General features: G+C 42.5%; 1 long non-coding RNA gene across 1 annotated transcript in view; it reads left to right on the top strand.

The window, feature by feature from the left end:
* LOC146811026 (uncharacterized) overlaps positions 1–19,947 on the top strand; it is a 123,729-nt gene that overhangs the window by 17,345 nt on the left and 86,437 nt on the right. The window lies entirely within an intron of this gene.

Raw genomic sequence — 19,947 nt, forward strand, 5'->3', positions numbered from 1 at the left:
CATTAAAATCATACTTGGTGCATTCCAAGGGACCCAGAAGATCCGTGGTGTGGCGTTCTGCATAGGCCTTCAAAAGTGTCTGAATGTCACCCTCCAACCTATTCTGGGCGTCCCAGGTCATCCGCTTGCAAATTGCTGAGTCTCGCATTAGGGTTCCCCTTAGAGTCGCTTTTCCTGCTGCCCAAAGAACCTGTGTAGAGGACATGGAGGATTCATTGTCACTCCTATAACTGCGGGGATTGTCCCTCATCTGATGCTTGTCCTTCAGGGTCTGATAGTGGGATAGGTTCAACAGCCAAAGCATAGAGGGAGGGTAGACATGACTAAAGTCAAGCTCCAGCAGGACCGAAGCATCGCCTGAGATCCCTCCCGCCGCCATAGTGAATGACCTTAGAAATGGCAAGAAAGAGTGTGACATGAGGCACTAGTCAATACGGGAATGAGTCTCATGGATACAGGACAAATGTGTATTCTCTGTACCGGCGGTGCATCAAACATCAGAAATCCTGTAACCCCTAGTTACCCAGCAGGTTGTTTAGTACCACTCAATCATTGACATTTTCTCTATCCAGCGGCTCAGAGCTGTCTAGGTGGGGACCTAGCGCCACAATCCAATCCCCTCCAATGATCACCTTGGTGGTGCTGAACTCCATTAGGAGTCTCTATAGGGAGGCGAAAAAGTGCGACCAATCATGGTTGGGGGCATTCACCGATCCTGTGATTAAGGTCTGGCCTACAGTCCTAAACTTCACAAAAACATATTATTCTAGGGGGTCCATCCAGGTTTTCAGGATGATAAAGGTAAGGACTTGTGGAAAAAGACAGCTACTCTGCACGTCTTTGGGTAAGAGGCAGGTTGTCTGAAGCAATCGCCCCATCAGTTCACAGGGACAGTAGGGTATTACTCACAACTCTCCCCAACCAGTCCCTGGTATGTTTGTCTGATTCCAGAGGTGATGGGTGCGTCTCCTGTTGATGGGTAATGTCAGGGGACTGCGATGCAATATATATGAGTGTTTTCTTTCTCTTGATGGAGTGATAAAGCCATTCACATTAAGGGTTCTGTTTTCTATCCCAAAATGAAGCATAGTGTGCACAGTGTCCAGTGTAACCTCAAAGTAGGCAGAGGTTAAAGTAGAAATCACCTTACTCTCTATTTGTGGTAGTGTGGGTGACCAGTAAGGCTTTATCAGAGGCTAGTGTTAAGCATTTGTTGTACACACTCAGGCAGCAAATGATGTCACACACTCAAAGACTGAACTCAGACCAATTTTGTTTGTATAAAAATATTAAGTTATTTTAGTACTAGAACCAGGCCAAGCCTGGTGCATGTAAGTGAAATAATACTTTGCAAAATCTTATGCAATGTTTTGCAGTTTAATGCAGGTTCAAATGCAGTTGGTTGAATTACAGGTAAGTCAATGATTCAAAATTACTTTTCAGTTACTTTACAGATTACTGTTCACGTTACTTTTTAGAGTACTTTTTAAGTTACTTTTTCTAATCAGTGTGATATGCCTAGATATCACACTGAGACATTTCTTAGACAAAAGGTAAGTAATTCACTTTTTGTACCTTTGCAGTTTTTCAATGTTTCATACCAACCAACTTCACACTTAGAAGAATTTTCAAGGAAAAACAGTCAATTCGATACTGCTGAAGGAAATGACGTTAACGGTTTGCAGGTAAGTACTTATTTGTGGGAGTTGGTATTCTGGGGTTAGAACCAGGGTTCCCCCAGGGTCGAGGATGCACTCTTGAAACACCCTCAGCAGCACTACGGCAGCCGAGTGCTGAGGCCCAATGTCATCCAATAGGGCATAGGGGGCCTCCGGTTGGTGGCTGCTCACGAGCAGGCCACAAGGTTGTGGGAGCAAAGCTCCTGGTGTTGGTTCAGGGCAAAGGGGGGATCCGATTTAGCACCCAAGGTGCACCCGCAGCGGTGCAGGGACGGTTGGGTGCAGGGTGCTGTTTTGGCGTCGGGTGCCCTGCTGTTATTAATGGCCGTACCCGGTTTTGGAGTTTGGCTGCAGGATCGGCCCAGGAAGTCTTCCGGGAGGAACCAGCAGCTGGGCAGGTAAGTTGGAGGGTTCGGGACGTAGGTGCACCTCAGTTTCTCTTCTCCAGGGTACAAGGCGGCTGGATGCAGGGGTTTCTTTTGATGTCGGATTTCACCTTAACAGTGCCACTCATGGTTGGGGTCTCCGTGCTGAGGCTGAAGGCGATGTCGGGAAGTCCTGGAGTTGTCAACCTACTGTGGACTCGGATTCTGGAGCGCTGGGGGACCTCACTGGGACCAGAGGGCCACCCTGATTCGGGCCGTAGGCATCGGGTGCAGTGGTGGTTCCAGGCGTCAGGTTTCTTTGTCCTCATCAGGCTTGGAGTCTTTCTTGGCTGTTTCTTTTGACAGAGCTGCTGTTCACAAGAGATACGGTCTTTGTTGAATGCAGTCAGTCCTCCCAGGGTTCTGGAGGTCGCTGGCTGCAGGACAAGGCGACTTTTGGCGCAGGTTCTCTGGAAACTGCAGACGGGCCAGTAGGGCTGGAGCCAAGTCAATTCTTCTCTGCAGTCTCCTCTGCGGGTCGTCTTCTTTCGTCCTTCTTCGTAGGTTGCGGGAATCTCTCTTCTTGGGTCAGGGCTGCCCCTTAAATACTGTATTTTGGGGGCGTTTTAGGGGTCTCCAGGTCAGTAGCCAATGGGCTACTGACCTTAGAGTGACTATACCCTTGGAGTGCTCACCCCATGTGGGGCAGTGGGCACAATCCCTAATCCTGATTGGAGAGTGCCTGCTATCTGCAAGTAGGCGGGCACTGAAGAGTGGGCTTCACCTCGCCTCCCCCACCTGAGTGGTGGGGTTGGCAGCGGTGGGCACACCTTCTGGGCTGTGCTGATTTTTCCCACCTGTCTTCCCGCTGAAAAGGAAGGGAGACAGGAAGGGGGCCTGCTCTTGATAGCAGGAGAGGCTGTGGGTTGTGTTACAAAGACGACAAGTCCTTTGAAGCTCCCCTGCCACAGATGGCTCTAATTGACCTGGAGGAGGTGTGACTACCTCCTCCCAGGAAAGGCTTTGTTTCTGGCCTCAAAGAGCAAAGGCTCCCACCCCAGGGGTCCAGAAACATGTCTCCTGGTGGCAGGCGGGTGTGTATCAGTCAGGGAACCCACCAGAGGCTGGTCGTTTTTCAGGGGGCATCTCTAAGATCCCTCTGAGTGCATTTTTCATTAAATCCCATACTGGCATCAGTGTGGTTTTAATTTGCTGAAAAGTTTGATTCCAAACGTTCCAGGTTTCAGTAAAGCCATTATGGTGCTTTGGAGTTCGTAATGACAAACTTCTAGCACCATATACTCTTAATGGCATTACTGCACTTACAATATCTAAGAATTGGTCTTGACACTGTAGGGGTACAGGGCTCCTGGACCTGTGCCCTCACCACTGGTATAGTGTACCCAGCTAGAGGGTTGGCTGGCCTATGCCAGGGCAGTGGGTTGTAGGCATGACACACAGGGATGTGTATGTGCGAAGACCTGGAAACATCCAACCCTACGCAGTGCACAGCTGAAGTCCCAGAGGTTTCAGGTATTTTTATCTGGTTTCATACATTTCTCACAGATGCAATAAAATATTCTATAACAACTTGTTTAGAATCATGTATTTCTTATTTCATCTCAATATTATAATTTATATTGAAAACATTAGTCAATGAAGATAACAAACAATAAGTACAATAGCTTTGTGCCATGTGTTGTTAACAAAAAAATTCAAATGTGACCCAATGCATTTCAGGTTTTGAAAAAACCCTTCTTCAGGGGTACATATAATGTAGTAACAGCAATATGGAAATTAGAAAAGCGACTTCAAGCAGCCTCCGTTGGTAACTACAAAAACAGAATTAGAAGCATTTGTCAGTATCCTATGTACTTCATAGAGGAATACATATTATAAGTAGGATTTGCACACAACATGCATTATATGGGAAGACATGCTTGTGTTGTGAAAATAACCAAAAAGTGCAGCCCAACCTGTAACACAAGGTGAAACAACGTGATGAATAAGCAAATCTATTGTGTCCCGCATCCTATATTTTACAAATTTTAAGCCGACAGGAAAATATAACATGTAAATATGCTAATGTCCTACCGCGTCTTCTTATAAAGAACGCAAAAAAAAGAAAACATGAGTAACCACAAACGCCAAGAGGCATACATCAGTAAAAAGGCCCCGTAGTTTACCGTTCAAACGGTCTTACCGGAATGCCGAATTTCACGCTCCGGATCTAAAAAGAAAACCAGACATCAGGTCGATGTCAAGCATAGTGTACATAAAAAAGTGCCAAAAGTGAGTATGTAACATAAGAACCTAATTACGAACAACTAGACGCTCACCATGTTACTCGCACCAACCGTCTGAGAAAAACTAATCCTCGCTGCTGTGACGTGCTTGCGTGCGTGGTTTCTTTTATTGAGAAACCACTCATACAAGGGAGTTTCGAATGTTGAAATATGCCAAGTAATGCCGGTAGTGATTCTAACTGTAAACAAATGTGCACAATAGAAGCACAAAGTTTTAAATAGAAGCACAGGGTTTTAAAATACGAGAATGTCGCAAAATAACACGGAGTGAAAATGAAATAAAAGGTGTGACCAAAACGCGCAGAAGCGAGATGTAATAAAAAGTAAAAGGGCTGGTCTACTGTGTCTGTTTGCAAATCCTGTACACAATACAAAAAGTGTTACATAGAACGTAATACATGATGGGACACTAGATATATGCTTTTACAGAAAACATAGCAATTTGTAATGGCCATTGAGACCTCCTGGAATAATGGGGCCTAAGTACTTGATCCAGAATGTTTCCCCACGTGCTAGAGAGACATTATAATCTCTCCCTGGAACGCGATCAACTTTTTCTAATACAGTGCACCTAATCTGGGGGATGGTGTGTGGTGTATTGACCCAATGTGCTGCTAAGCTGGAGTTACAATTTTTATTGGGGATCATACTTTTGTGTTCTATGATATGTGTTTTAATTTTACGAGATGTTCTACCCACGTATATCAGTCCGCACGGACATTGGATTGCATAGATAACACCCTCTGTGTTGCAATCTGACGTATGTCTCAACTGAATTTTTTGTCCAGTGTGTGGGTGAGAAAAAGTGTTTCCTAAGATTATATTATCGCATTGTCAGCAGTTCCAACATTTTCTCATGCCTCTATGGATTTGTGTGGAAGAGATTAGCCTGGGTTTTAATAGTTTCCTCAGGTTCTTAGAGCGATTATGTGCAAACAAGGGTCTGTCCATAAACAACGTTGCAAAATCTACCTCTTGCTCTATGATTTCCCAGCGGTTGGTTATGATTTTTTTGATCTTTGTAGATTGTACGGAGTGCTTTATGACAAACACTTCTCCTTTGCTTGTTGACTTGACAGATTTCTGTAATAAATCTTCCCGTCTCTTCTGCGCAACTGTTTCTTTGGCAGCATTAAAAACCTGCGAGGGAGATCACCTCTCTTTATACCTGTTAAGTTGTTCACCCATAAGAAGTTCACTCTGTTCTTCTTGAGATGTAATTCTTTTTATCCTGATTAGTTGTGACACAGGTAAGTGTTTTTTTAAAGAGAATGGATGAGCGCTCGTGTAGTGCGAAGCATTATTCACATCCGTAGGTTTTCTGTATACCGAAGTTTCTAATCCTCTCGTTGTTTTTTGAATTTCAATGTCCAGAAAATTGATTTTTGTGAGTCAATGGTGAACGTGAATTGAATCCGAGGGTTGCATTGATTTAGTTCATGGATACAACCTTCCAGCGCATCACATGTTCCTCTCCAGATGACTAAGATGTCATCTATATAGCACATATATATATATAATCAGGTTTTCCTGCCATCTGGAATTGCGTAATATGTGCATGTCCTCAAAATGAGCCATATAGGTGTTAGCATAGGAAGGGGCTCCGGGAAAACCCATAGATGTTCCTATGCGTTGAAGAAAAAATGTATCTTTCCACGAAAAGTAGCTGTGATAAAGTGGGAAGTGGAATAACTCCAATAGGAATACTCCTGTCTCATCATGTGTAGATGTCTGTAAGAGTCTCCATTCCACTGCATTCAAACCCTCATTGTGGGGAATAGAGGTATATAAGGTGACTACGTTGATGGTGCAGAGTAAAATCTCTTCATTGAAATGATGACTTATTGCTTCCAGTTTTTTCAGGCAATCAGTAGTATCCATAACATATGTGCCCCAAGCTTGTACCAGCGGTTGCAAGTGGTAGTCCAAGTATTGTCCAATCGGTTCATGGATGGACCCACATCCGGCAACTATAGGTCGAAACAGAGTTTTTTGTTTTTGTTTTTGTGGATCTTTGGAAGCATTTATATATGCGGTATTTTTGGCATGGTGTTCTGTAAATACTTTTTTGTGTTCTCATTAATCAAACCCATATTCTCAGCTTCCAACGAAATGGACCCAAGTAATTTCATAAATTCATTAGTAGGATCTGTATCCAACTGGATGTAGGTGTCAGTATTGTTAACATGTGAAATCCTTCATTTCTTGAAGTTTCTCTGAGGCCTGCCGGACTCGGTCGCTTTTTTTGATTTGTCCGCTGCGGGTTCATTTTCTTTTGGAGGATTGGTTTTGTCTGGGGGGAGGTTTGAGGATTGGCCTTGCGCCAAAAAAAGACGGTTTATCTGCAGATGTGGATGCTGTGCTTTCTGTAAGCTTATTCATTTGTTCAGTTGTTGTTGGTACTGGGGGTCTTTGCAAGGATAGTTCTTGATCGTTTATACTAGGTAGTTACACAGGGATGTGTGCCATGACGATTCTTCACTTTGTTCTGCAGTGTGTGTGTGGGTGAAGAGACAGAATATCGATGGAAAAATATCAAGTTGCATGAATATCGAGTCAAGAATATCGATGGTGTAAAATATCGAGGTACATTTTTTCATTGTTATCCATTCCCAAACCCATTCAGTCGGGAAGCTTTCAAAACGGCATCAGAATCGGGCTCTTAGGGTAGATTTTTGGAGATGTCTCCCGATACTTTGGTTGATATGATAATAGCAACCGTGTATTTCCGTATGTAGATATATTTTTAAAATTGACTGAATCATTGCTTGCTCGAAATCTATTATTATTTTTTGGAGGGAAGTTCTTTTCTGTCTGTTGTTTTATTATTGTAAGGAGTTCTATGTAGGTAGTATTTTGTTTGTTGGGGAGTAACGCGTATATGAAGGGGATGTTAGTCTCTTCATATTCACCATGGATGGTATAGAGTTGATAAAAAAGGCTTAGGGCAAGCTTTAAATGTCCCATCCATCATCCATGTTTCACATTGCTTTAACTTTTGAAAGTTGGTGTTGGTGGCAAAGATGATAATTCTTTTTTCATAACTGTTATTGTCATAAAAAATGCAATTTTCATCTTTGTGTGTGACTGTGTATTCTTGTAAAATTTCGATCCTTGCAAATGTTTGGGGGGTGTTTGAGCAGTAGATCTTTTAGTTCTGGCTATTAGATGATTTAGAGTTGGTATGGAAGGTAATTGTCCTGTTACATGTTCAGGAACTCTAGTTAGTATGTGTGAGGGGTGCCACACCCGGCGTGCCCAATGTCGGGCTGTTCCCGCTTTTTCTTCACAATGACTTACCGGTCAGGACGACCGCAACGAGGTGCAAAAACGGGAAGACGCTGTTTCCTTATGTAACTCCTCCCCCGTGTCCTCTGCCCGTACAGCGTCGTGACGCCCACACCGCCGGAGTGAACAGAGGCGGAGTCAACCCCGGAAGTGGTTCAGCGAGGGAGGTGAAAAGGGCCAGAGAAACCAACGAGGGAGGTGAAGAAGCCGGAAGGAAGGAAGAGTGCCGAGGAAACCGAGACGAGGAAGGAGTAGTCGCAGGAGAACGGGAAGAAGAAGACGAGACGTGGTGCGAGGACTGGGGGTCCCCACCGGAGGTGGCTGAAGAGCAGCCGCAACTCAGGAGAGATGCGGCGGAGCCGGTGAGTGGCCCGAATCAGGGGGAAAAGGGAGCGGGGAAGCGGGTGGTTTAAGGGTGTACAGGAGGGTGGTGGGAGGTTTGTAAGAGAAGAAAGGAGGGGGGGTTTCTTTAACCGACGTATCGTTTTCTTTTTTTGTTATTTCCCTTTGTCCTCACTATCGCACGTGGCCGGGGAGCGAGATTGGACTGTACCCCAGGAGGGTTGTATTTAGTTTCATCCTCTCTACCACAATATATGCGAGAGCGAGACGTACCTCCGCTCATAAAATTAGTGGCACCTGTAATTCACCTCCTCTCCTATTCGCCTGTTACCCCTGTGCGCGGTATACACCCAAGATTCCTCCTCCACTACCTTCCCTCACAAAGAAACCAACCCCTCTTCACATTCCCTTCAAACCCTGATACCCCTGAACACCAACCGGGTGTGGTGACGGTATTGTCTAGAAAGCGGGAAACCCAGAAACGACTGATGGCTCCCTTTTTGTTTCTTCTGAGCCTCCCGGGGAAGGACCATCCAGCACAAAGGCGGCCCAATTGAAAACGGAGGAGACCCCAAACCATCACTGAAGAAAATCCCAGACAATTGCAGCGGAACCCCAAAGTCGATACCTGGAGAGACACCTTGCCTTCTTTGTATTTAATAAAACAGTCCAACTGGCCCACTATATACAGCCTCCTCGTCTGTTTGTCCGGCCCGCTCTCCCACAGTATGTTTTTTTAATATTTGGGTACTGGTTTGTTGGGAGCTGGTGCTTGCTTCTTTAATGGTTTCTAAAACATCTCTCACCTCAATTTCTGTGACATTGGAGGGATGGTTGTGTTCCCTAACATTAATAACATTTGTTTCTATTGTTGTTGCTCTCCATAGCAAGAGTTGGAGTAGTATTTACTATATTTCCAATGGGTTTCATTTTCTGTTATTTTTTTCTTGCGTATAAGTATAGCCCATGTAGCACGGAAGTAGTTTTCCTTTTTGTGAAGAGATGAACTTTGCTCCTTCTGTAATTTTCTTTGTATATCTGTGAATGTATTCATATATATGTATTTGTTCATTCTTAATTAGTGAAGAGTAAACATGTCCATATAATTATTACATTTCAAAATATACTTACATATATCTTGTTTTGCTTTTTTTGTTGCATACTTTTTCGAAGTTTGTAGTTTATTCATTGGTTTCTTTTTTTTCTGTTGGGTAAAACGGAAAATGTTATTTTTATTGAAGTGTTACATTTAGTTTGTTAGTTTCATTTATTTAGTCTCTATCTTTATTTAGTTGTTTTAAAAAAAATACTATTGTTTATTTCGTTGATGTTGTTTTGTTGAAGTCTGTAGAAGTAAATAAAATAAAAGTATTTGTTATTTATTTTAATTCTTTTTATTAACAAACATAAACATGCTGGTCGTTTCACAGTTTTCACTTAATGATGTTACAGTGTTTCATCCTTGGACTCACAGACATTATTGTAACTTGATATGGGACAGCATATTAGGGGTAGACAGTACCATCACATTATTGGGTTAACATTTCTTCAAGGGGGGGGGAAGATGGGAGGCTCGCAGATGTTACCGCGGTATGCATTCCAACAAGACCAGACCGCTACCCATTTCCCGGGGCACCCCCTCGAAACATACACTATCTTTTCTTGCAGCATACACCAGTCCATGTCTTTCTTCCATGCACTAACCAGTGGGGGCGCTCCCGCCCCCCACAGGCGCGCTATGTTACGTTTTGCAATCACCAGCCCCAGCGTTGCCCACAATTAGGCTTTTACCGATAGGTCCATGGGCTCCCAAATGTTCAGGAGGCACCGCTTAGCTTCAGGCCATAACTTTACCCCCCCAAACCTCACTCATACAATCATGTATCTTTGCCCAATATATTTGAATTTGCGGGCATTCCCATACTATGTGAAGAAATGTCCCCCTCTCCCCACAACGTCGCCGACAGAACCCATCTGCACTCCTCCCCATCAAGTTAGTTATTTTTTGTAAATCATTTTTTTTGTTTTATTCAGTTAACTATTAGTTTAAGATATATACTTACTTTTATTTTGTTTGTTAATGTTGATTTTGTAGTTGTTTTGGAAGTAAATCGTTCTTTTGAATGTTCTAGGAGGAGTTTTAGTTACGTGAAATATAAAGTAAAACATTATATTTTAATTAATTTGTTGATACATTTTATTAATCTATTTATTAATTTATTTATTTATTTAAAAAGTGTTGTTCTTACCTTTAATGAGAGATTTTCTTTTTAGTTGTTTAAGTAGATTTTTTTTGTTCTATTTTCTGTCTCGGAAAGTTTTGTCCTTATGCAGTGTTTATCCGTTTCATGGTAAATTTTGTGTTCATTATTTGATTGTTTTTATAGTGTTTATGTAATATTTTAAATTCATTGGTTGAGATGGCTTTTTAATTTTTTTATGGGCAATTATAATGTAATTTGTTTAATGTTAATTATGTTTATTTATTGGTTGTTTTTATTTTGTTTAGTAATATAATGAAAATGTATGCGTTAATAGATGTTTATTTTTTATATATGTAATATATATATGTCTGTTTATTTTTGATAATGGCTTGTTTATTTATTTGTTTTAGATTTTTAAGTGTGTTTGTGTTTTTAGTTTTTATTAATTTTGTAATTTAGTTTAGTGTTTGTTTTTGATGTTTGATATATGTTGTTTGTATTTTTGAAAACAGTTTATTTTTATGTTTAAATGTTATTTTTTTGTACAGTTTATATGTATTTTATCAATGTTTGTGTTGTAGATATTATGCATATCGATGTTTGTGTTGTAATAAATCTTATTTTAATGTTATCTATATTTTTGAGTTCTTTTTTTTGTTGTCGACATTTTTGTCATCAATTTTTTTTAACAATGTTTTTTATTGATGTTTGTGTTATATTAGTTTTGTGTATTAGGTGTCGATATTTGTGCATACGATAGTAATAACTTTATAATTTTGTAGGTCGATATTATAGGAGTCGATGTTGTCAGTGATCGGTGTGTGTGTGTAAAGGTACAGGGCCTCTAAGGGTTGCACAATAAGTGCTACAGCCCTTAGGAGCCTTCCCTGGCCACAGTTTCCTTGGCACCCATGGTGCCTTTTTACAGGGGACTGACATGTGGCCAGAGAGGTGCCAATTAGGGGTACAAGGTACATTTATTGGAAAGAACACAGGCCCTGGAAACCTGATTGGCAGGGACCCAGGGCACATCAAGTCAAAGTGCATCAGTAGTCTGGCGAAAAGTGGTGAGGTTACTGCAACAGAAACCCAGTTTCCTACAGGGATGCAACACAGAGACACTTGAGCCTCCCCTGTGGGACCGTAAAGTGTAGGTGTGATGGTTCAGACATGCTCAGGCAGACAGGGGCTAGCAGCAAACACACAAAGGAACAAAAACTGAGGTGTGCTCAACCTAGGGGGCGCTCAAGCCACTCACTGAAAGCAGGGGCAAAGCAATCCATACTTTGGAAGAAGGTATGAGACTGGAGATGGAAGACCACCAGGAATGTAACAACCCAGGAGTCTTAGGATAGTGTTGTATAGCTCTCCAAAAGAGGTCCTGAGGTGATGACAAACTATCAAAACCTTAAACAGGCAAGCTTACCTCCCAGTCCTGCGCACACCCAGCACTCAAACAATCAAAACAATGAACCATAATTGGCCCATATGGGTAAACACATCTCCAGTAAAACCGGCAGTATACACAGACATCACACGAGAACTACACGAGAGAAAAGGTAGAATGGCAAACAGCAGTGCAATCCACATGGGCACAACAAAGTGCAGGGGCCCTCGAGAGGACCTAAGCATAAACCCCCAAACACCTCCCCAAGCATGCCAAAGAAGGCCAGCACTAAAAACATCCCAGTGTTGAAGGAATCAGGGGATATTACCAAGGGCCAAAACAGGAAGCGCTCCTCAGTCTCCTCATGATCTGGAAGGTGACAGCTTTATAGGGGTGCACGATTTGTCACATCCCCTGTCGGCCCCCTCTGCACCATTTAGGTGTCCTGTCCTCCAATCGTTTAAGTACAGAGTCCAGTCTCAGGTTTTTAAGGGAGTGAGCGGCTAAATCCCATCAGTGAACAGTGGGCACAAACAGGCCTCCCTCAGGAGCAGAAGCCAGCCCTGGTGGTGTTGTATCCATGCCTACATACAAGAGGGTGGAAAAATATTGATCCAATTCATCCGGGTCATCATTCATGGTGAGAAGCCTGGTGGCTGGCTCCAACAGGCTATACCATATGTTCAGTGAACTCAGCCAAGGCCAGAGCGCCAGGAATTTCTTGCTGGCGCACCACCGCGGCATATAAGAAATTCACTCCCACATAGATTCTAGCATCATTATTGCTAAAGGGACCATTCTGCCACTTGACTGTGTTGATTATCTGTTGCATCTGTTTGGGGAATAGAAAACAGGCTATGATCATCCTGGGAATATTGCAGCATGTATCACCCCATAGGCGGATCTGATTTGCCCTCTGGAATTCCAGTGTGTGGGGGGTGAAGGTGACCCCTGGCCTGTCCGTTGCCTCTAACTCCTCCGGTACCCAGTGGAAGTGTACATTATTGCGGCAGCTGCGGTCCTCCATGACTGTAAACCTTCTATGTAGATGCCTCACTTCACTGCGGACTTCAGGGTTGGGGGTGGTATCCAATATTTTGATGTGATCATCCAAGGCCTCCATTTTGCGCTCTGTGGTGTCGAGCCACGTATTAAAGGAACACAGTTCATTCCACAGGGATGTAAGATCTGCGACCGCCAAGGTCATATCTGTGTGTATAGAGTCCATGTTGGTCTTAATGCCGGTAAGCTCCTTCATGATTATCTCTAAGGTGACGTCCGCCATGGCCACCGGAGGGTGGCTGAAATTGCCTTCCACCACTTCCATGAGCAAGAACTGTCTTGTGGCTTTCACCTTGGGCATCAGGATGTGCCAGTCGGAGGAGTGCGCAGGTAGCAGAGGTCCAGCAGGTGCAGAACAGACAGAGACAGGACTGCAGAATGGAGGACCTGGGCCCTTTCATAGCTCTCTGTACTTAGTACCACAGGACTCACCAGCTCATCAAAATCTGCAGCACAAGATAATGTAGGTTGACAGGCCCAGGCAGTGTTCAGAGAGTTTCCAGTCATATAATTGTCTGCAGCCATTCCTGCGTGCTAGGCGATAGGCCCTGTCTGCAGGCTAAATAGCCAAGAGTGTCTAAAGGGAAGTGTCACACATGACTCTGGGCCTTTTTGCAGCTGTGGTGCATGGCTAAAATCTAATTCCACTCAATTCCGTTTGTGGGACATTAACATGTAGACTTTAGTTGAGCTGTGTCCTAATGAAGAATTGTTTTTCATACATGTAACATGCCAACCGTCAGAATTTATGCATGAGACACCCCTTCCCCATTTTTCAGCATCACCAAGCATTTTTCCAGCCTTCTCCCACACAAAACTTGCTTCATTCCAGTGATAGTTAATGGTAGATTAATTTCACACAATTCTTTTCTAAGCCTTCCTCTTAGGTGATTCCAAATGTTGAAAAGCTTTTTTATTTCTCACACCAGGCTCACCCTGGTCCTTGGTAAAATATGTAATGTCCCTGAGATGTTCAACTGCGCCTCAATTAAGCATATTTGATGTCTTTAAGAGGGCCACACTACCAAAATGAGTAACACTGTTAGTAAAGGAAGGCCATGCAATATAAGGTCACGAGCTTACTCCACATGATCATTAACAATATTTTTCCCTGCTGTGAGTTTTATTCCCTGTTCAACAATTATTTGAAAAGTGAAAATCAAGGACTGGAAAAATATAGTCCCTGATGGTATGGAGTCATCTAGTAATGTATAAACAACATAGTCAGTTTGACTGCAAATTAGTATCATTCAAGGTCTAAAAGAGGATAGCACTAATGCCAAATTAAGTGCTTGTAATGTTCAGAAAATTGTAATACAGTTTCCAAAACAAGAGAAATGTAGCTTTCTCCCACTACTTCAGTGGAGGCCATAATGGAATTCCCCCTGATTTGTTTCCTAAATCTCCCTCATCTAAGGTACTCAAATGTAGGCAAATTTGTCTTTTTTCTGAATTGACATTTCAAGACGGGTACAAAGAAGGGACAAGGAGACCCTAGAAGTCTGATGGGACCAAGGGTAAATGTATGCTAAGAAAAACAAAGGTCCCATGCAAATTTATTTAGAAGCAATGTCACAATTTTATTAATAAAAATTGGAAAGTATAAATATATCAATGAAATAGTTAATAAACAATTAAATTGAACGCAAAAATTACAAAACGAGTGAGTGAGCAAACCATGACAGGGCAGAGGGAAATCACCCGATTTCCTTACCACAGGCAAGTGACTTAAGGTGACTTTTCAATAAGCGAGCATGTGAATAAGCAACAAGTCACAATCTGTGTTACATCTCATACTCCACAATTAGATAAACATTTTGTTATGGAGTTGGAGATGTGTGTGTCGACGACATTTCAATCCCTTTAAGGATATCGGGATCTCATCAGGACTAACTGATCGAACAGACCACTGACTCGGTCAAGGAGGGTGGATCCGGCACGGTATCCGTAGGAGCGGTAGTAACCTTGTGGTATGTCAAGCATCAAGGAATCAGATTAAGGTGTCAGGGGGAGGTCTGAACCTCGGTGGCGGGTGGTGGATGAATATGCGATTCCTGTCCGGGAGTCGATGGGTGCGTGACCCGAAGGTCGGATGGCGTGATAAGGGCGGAGGTATGGAGGTAATTGACCACGTCGGAATTTGCGATGGAGCTCTAGTGTTGAACTGGGCCAGGCTGATTGCATGACTACCACGGCATCGCCCCACTTGGACTTTTGGCATCCTGAGACCCATTCAACACTAGAATTGTGACATTGCTTCTAAATCAATTTGCATGGGACCTTTGTTTTTCTTAACATACATTTCAAGACAGGTGGCAATTTCTCAGTAACCCATGTGTTATATGGCACACATTCCTCCAAGGTGTCGGGGGAAATAGATCCCTTGATGGTTCTCTTGTGGGAAAACCTACATTCAAAACAGTAAGCCTGAGTTAGTTATGATAATATTGTATAGGCTTGCTTGGTGCACTGGGAAAATATATGCCCGATACCAAGGGTCTGATATGTGTATTATGAATAATGTCAACAAAGGCAAATGGCTTGGGTTATTTATTGTGAAAAGCATTTGTTAAAGCCAGTAGGCCTTTACCAGTGGGTTGTTATCACATTGTGTTACAGGCTATGGACTAGTATTTTGCTACATGTAATGTCACAGATTACCATTTTAGGCAAGGGCTTTTGTGTTAGCCAGTAGCTCTGACAAACCCTCTGTGATGATTCTTGTTAGGACCTATTGAGAGGGGTTGTATATTGTTTTGTAAACTATATTTATATACATATTTGTAATTTTATAACTATACATTATGGTTGCCAGTTTATGTGTACTTGAAAAGGGCTGTGTTGGTTATGATGTCAAGCCAGGGTCAAAGACTGCAGACCTTATTAATTTATTGGAAAATAATATGGCATATTACATAGGTTTCATCTTTCTAGTATGACATTTTATGACAAAGCCAGCCCTCACGTATTGGGAAAAGCATGTGTTAAAGGCAATAGGCATATATGGATAAGGATGGATAGTTATTACACTGTGCTAAAACCTGTAGGGAGGTATTTTGTGACATGTAAGGTTGGAGAGGAGAAGGTTTGTATATTGTTTTGCTAACTGTAATTGTCTATCCATTAGTAAATCTATAACTGTATGCATGATGGTTGACAGTTTATGTGCACTTCAGTAGGCTTGCGTTAGTTACAGTGTCAAGCCAGTTTTAACGGATACAGACAGGGTCACTAAAATTATGTGATTGGCCTAATCACTTAAAAAACTGGGAGGGGCCCACAAGCCTCCTCTCCCAGGCCATATACAGTTCCACAGACCACCATCACTCTGGGGCCGGCATGTGCAGATCAAAGGAGGGGGACCGCACGGCCCCCCTCCTGGAACCACTAATGGCCCTGGGGACCACCAACACATAGGGCTGGCTCCTGCTATTTCCTGGTGTGCTGTTTGCTTGTACTTGAATTCAGAGCAAACACAAACTCTGCTCTCAGCAAGTGGGAGCTGTGAACCCGCTCCGAACCCGCTCCCGCTTGCTGGAAGTTGAGTTTTCGTCTGTTTCCCTGCCTCCTGTCAAGCGGGCAGGGAAACAGATGAAAAGATTGCTCTTGCAGATGGGGAGCAGTATGTTTAGCAGCTACCTGTCTGTGAGAGCACTTCCAGCTCCCGCAGGAGGCAGGGAGCTAGCTGGGACCGCAGGGGCCTTGAGGCACCCCCGCGGTCCCGGAGGAAAATAGGACAAAGAGGCAAAATAAAGGTCAGAAATGACCACAAAGAGGCAGAATAAAAGTCAGAAATGGCCTTAAAGAAGCAGAATAAAGGTCAGCAGCAAGCAGAAAGAGGCTAGATAAATGTGAGAAACGAGCAGAAAAGGTAGAATAAAGGACAGAAACGAGCAGAAATAGGCAAAATAAAAGTGAAAAATGAGCAGAAAGATATATATAAAGAGCAGAAAGAGGCAGAATAAAGGTGAGAAACAAACCAAAAGAGGCAAGATAAAGGTAAGAAATGAGCAGAAAGAGGCAGAATAAAGGTCCGTAACCAGCAGAGAGAGGCATGATGAAGATGAGAAATGAGCAGAAAGAAGCAGAATAGAGGTTAGAAACAAGCAGAAAGCAGCAGAATGCATGTCCGAAACGAGCAGCAAGAGGCAGAATACAGATCAGAAACGAGCAGCAAGAGATAGAATAAAGGTCAGAAACAAGTAGAAAGAGGCAAAACAGAGATAACAAATGAGCAGAAAGCTCTAGCTAAAAGGGACAGAGCCCATAAATAGAAGGAGACTTCCCCGCCGAGCATAGGGGGTTGGAAGAAGGCAATGGATAGGTGCATGGGTGCCGAAATTGCGGTCTTTCAAGCGCGGGGATGCCCACAGAAACACAGAAGAATTTGGTCCCACTGAGCGACATAGAGGGGCATTGATTTCCCCCCCTTGCCACACTCCGATTTTCATAATCCCACTGGGTAATGCATGGGTCAAATTCAGATACCATAGTCAGACACAATTGATAGCTAACAGACATGTCTTTAACAACATGCACAATTACCAATATTTAGTAAGGTGCGGTGTAGTTTGTTACATATCTGGCCTGGTGTTCTACATACCAAGCTGTTATGGAACGATAAAATCAGGTACATCCTGTCTTTTGCATTATATGTAATGTATTTGTCGGGCCCTGTCCATTTTGTACCTTTAAGAACGAATAACATTTGTTGTGAGAAAAAAAAAGAGCAGGAAGAGGTAAAATAACGGTCAGAATGTAGCAGAAAGAGGCAAAATAAAGATCAGAAACATCCAGAGGAGGCAAAATAGAGACCAGCAATTAGCAGAAATAGGCAAAATAAAGATCAGAAACTAACAGAAAGAGACAAAATAAAGTCAGAAATGAGCAGAAAGAGGAAAGTTAAAGGTCAGACATGAGCAGAAAGAGACAGACAAAATTAAGGTCAGAAGTAAGCAGAAAATTAGCAGAACCCACTCATAGAACAACTCAGACACTCTCACAGCCACTCACAGACCCATCCACTCATGCATCCACTCACAGATGAACTTAGATATGTACAACCACCCTCAGACCCAGTCAGACACTCATGCACCCACTTACAGATTCACTCAGACTCTTTCACCCACTCAGATCTACTAAGAGCCTCATGCAGCCTCTTAGAGACTCACACACCCACTCACAGACCTACTCAGACCCTCGTATACCCAGTTACAGCCCTACTTACAAACATACTCAGACACTAATACACCCACTGAGACACCGAGTTAACACTCCGTGTCAACGGTTAGTGGCTACAGTTAGGAAAGAAAATTTGAAAAAACCTTCCAAATACACAAAAAAAAAACAAAGGTTACAGGGACATTATAGTTGGGAAATAGAATTTAAAGAATTGTAGCAATTCACTAAGAAACAAAGGTTACAGGGACGCGGTAGTTAGGAGATAGAATTTCATCAGGGATGTCAACTGACAATGTCATGAGGGATGTAATATGTGAGGTCAAAAGCAGTTTATTGCGGAAGTGTATGTTTTTGTTAGCTCAGGTAACTATAACTGCTGAATTTTAATGGTTTTGTACGAGTGAAATCTGAGCCTAACTATAACATACCTGTAACCTTTTGTTTTTTTCATTGAATTTTTTTTAAATTCTATTTTCTAAATATAACGTCCCTGTTAGCTTTGTTATTTTCAGTGAATTTATGTATATATATTATAGTTAGGCTCACAGTGTGTGTATGTGAGTGGCTGTATGGGTGTGTCAGTGGGTATGTGAGTAGCTGCATGGGTGTGTGGTTGGCTGTATGGGTGAGTTAGTGGCTGCATGAATAGGTGAATGGGTGTGTACGTGGCTGTATCGGTGAGTGAGTAGCTGTTTGAGAGTGTTTATAGGTAGGTGAGTATATCTATTGGAGAGTCAATGTCTGTGTGATAGACTGTAAGGTTAAGTGAGTGGGTGTGTGAGTGGTTGTATGGATGTGTGAATGGATATGTAAGTGGTTTTGTGGGTGTGTGAGTGATTGTATTGGCAAATGAGTGACTGTGTCATTGCCTGTTTGGGTAAGTGAGTGGGTGTGTGATTAGCTGTATTGATGAGTGAGTGGCTGTATGGGTGAGTGTATAGCTGTGTTTGTTTCTGTATGGTTGATTGAGTGAGTCAGAGTGGCTTTAAGGGTGTATTAGTGGGTGTGTAAGTGTCTATATGACTGGTTGTGTGAGTGGCTTTATTGGTGAGTGGGTGCATTAGTGGCTGTATGGGTGAGTTAGTGAGTGTGTGAGTGGCTGTATGAGTGAGTGGTTGTGTGAGCGGCTCTATGATTGAGTAATTGGTTGTGTGACGACTGGTATGGTTCTGAATGTGTATGTGAGGAGTTGTGTGGGAGTGTGTATATGAGAGTTTGGGAGTGTGAATGGTTCTGTGGATGATGTCATCATTGAAGTCATTTGAGATGTCATCAGTGATGTCACTGACCATGTCCTGAGCGATGTAATATGTGAGGTCATAAGGAGAGCATTGTGGGGACATAATTTATAGTTAGCTCAGGTAACTATAACATCTGAATTTCGATGGTTTTGTACAAGTGAAATCTGAGCCTAACTATAACGTCGTTGTAACGTTCGTTTTTTTCAGTGAATTTCTAAGATTGTTTTAAAAAAAATTCTAACTGTAATGTCCTTGTAACCTTTGTTTTTTTCAGTGAATTTCTAAGATTTTTAAAATGTATTTCCTAACTATAACGTTGCCCTGACATTGTTTTTGGGTGTCCACGGAGAGAAACAAACTTGTGTCTTTTTACTTAAAGATGAATACATTGCTCCCACTTAGAGACCCAATGCACACTATCCGATTCACAACACAGATCCATAGAGATTCATCTTCAGATATCAACAGACCCAAACATACAAATTATCACAATTATAAGCACCCTTGTGATGCTACATTGGTACAACAAACCATCAAAACTTCATAGATGAGTGCACATAGGTCAGACAAATGCAAGAGTGTATGAGGCCACAGGAACGTTGGTGCACATCATTTGGCACAGTGCTAAGCCATACAAATTTTAAAAGCCACATTTAAAATAAGCTAATACATAAGTGTAGCCTCTTTCTAAGGATTGGCAACATCAAGTGAAAAATTTAAACGTAGTGGAGTCAATGCCTGTCTGTGCTTTCAGTGTCATCTCTTTAATGACTTCTAACATTCTTATTCATGAAAAGATCCTGGTACCTGCGCATTAACGAGTATCAATTGCATTCTAAGTCATGTGTTTATGCTTTCATTTACTTGTTTTGAGACAAAATGGTATCAAAAT

The sequence above is a fragment of the Triturus cristatus genome, chromosome 7 (assembly GCF_964204655.1).
Source record: "Triturus cristatus chromosome 7, aTriCri1.1, whole genome shotgun sequence".
NCBI classification, from domain to species: Eukaryota; Metazoa; Chordata; class Amphibia; order Caudata; family Salamandridae; genus Triturus; species Triturus cristatus.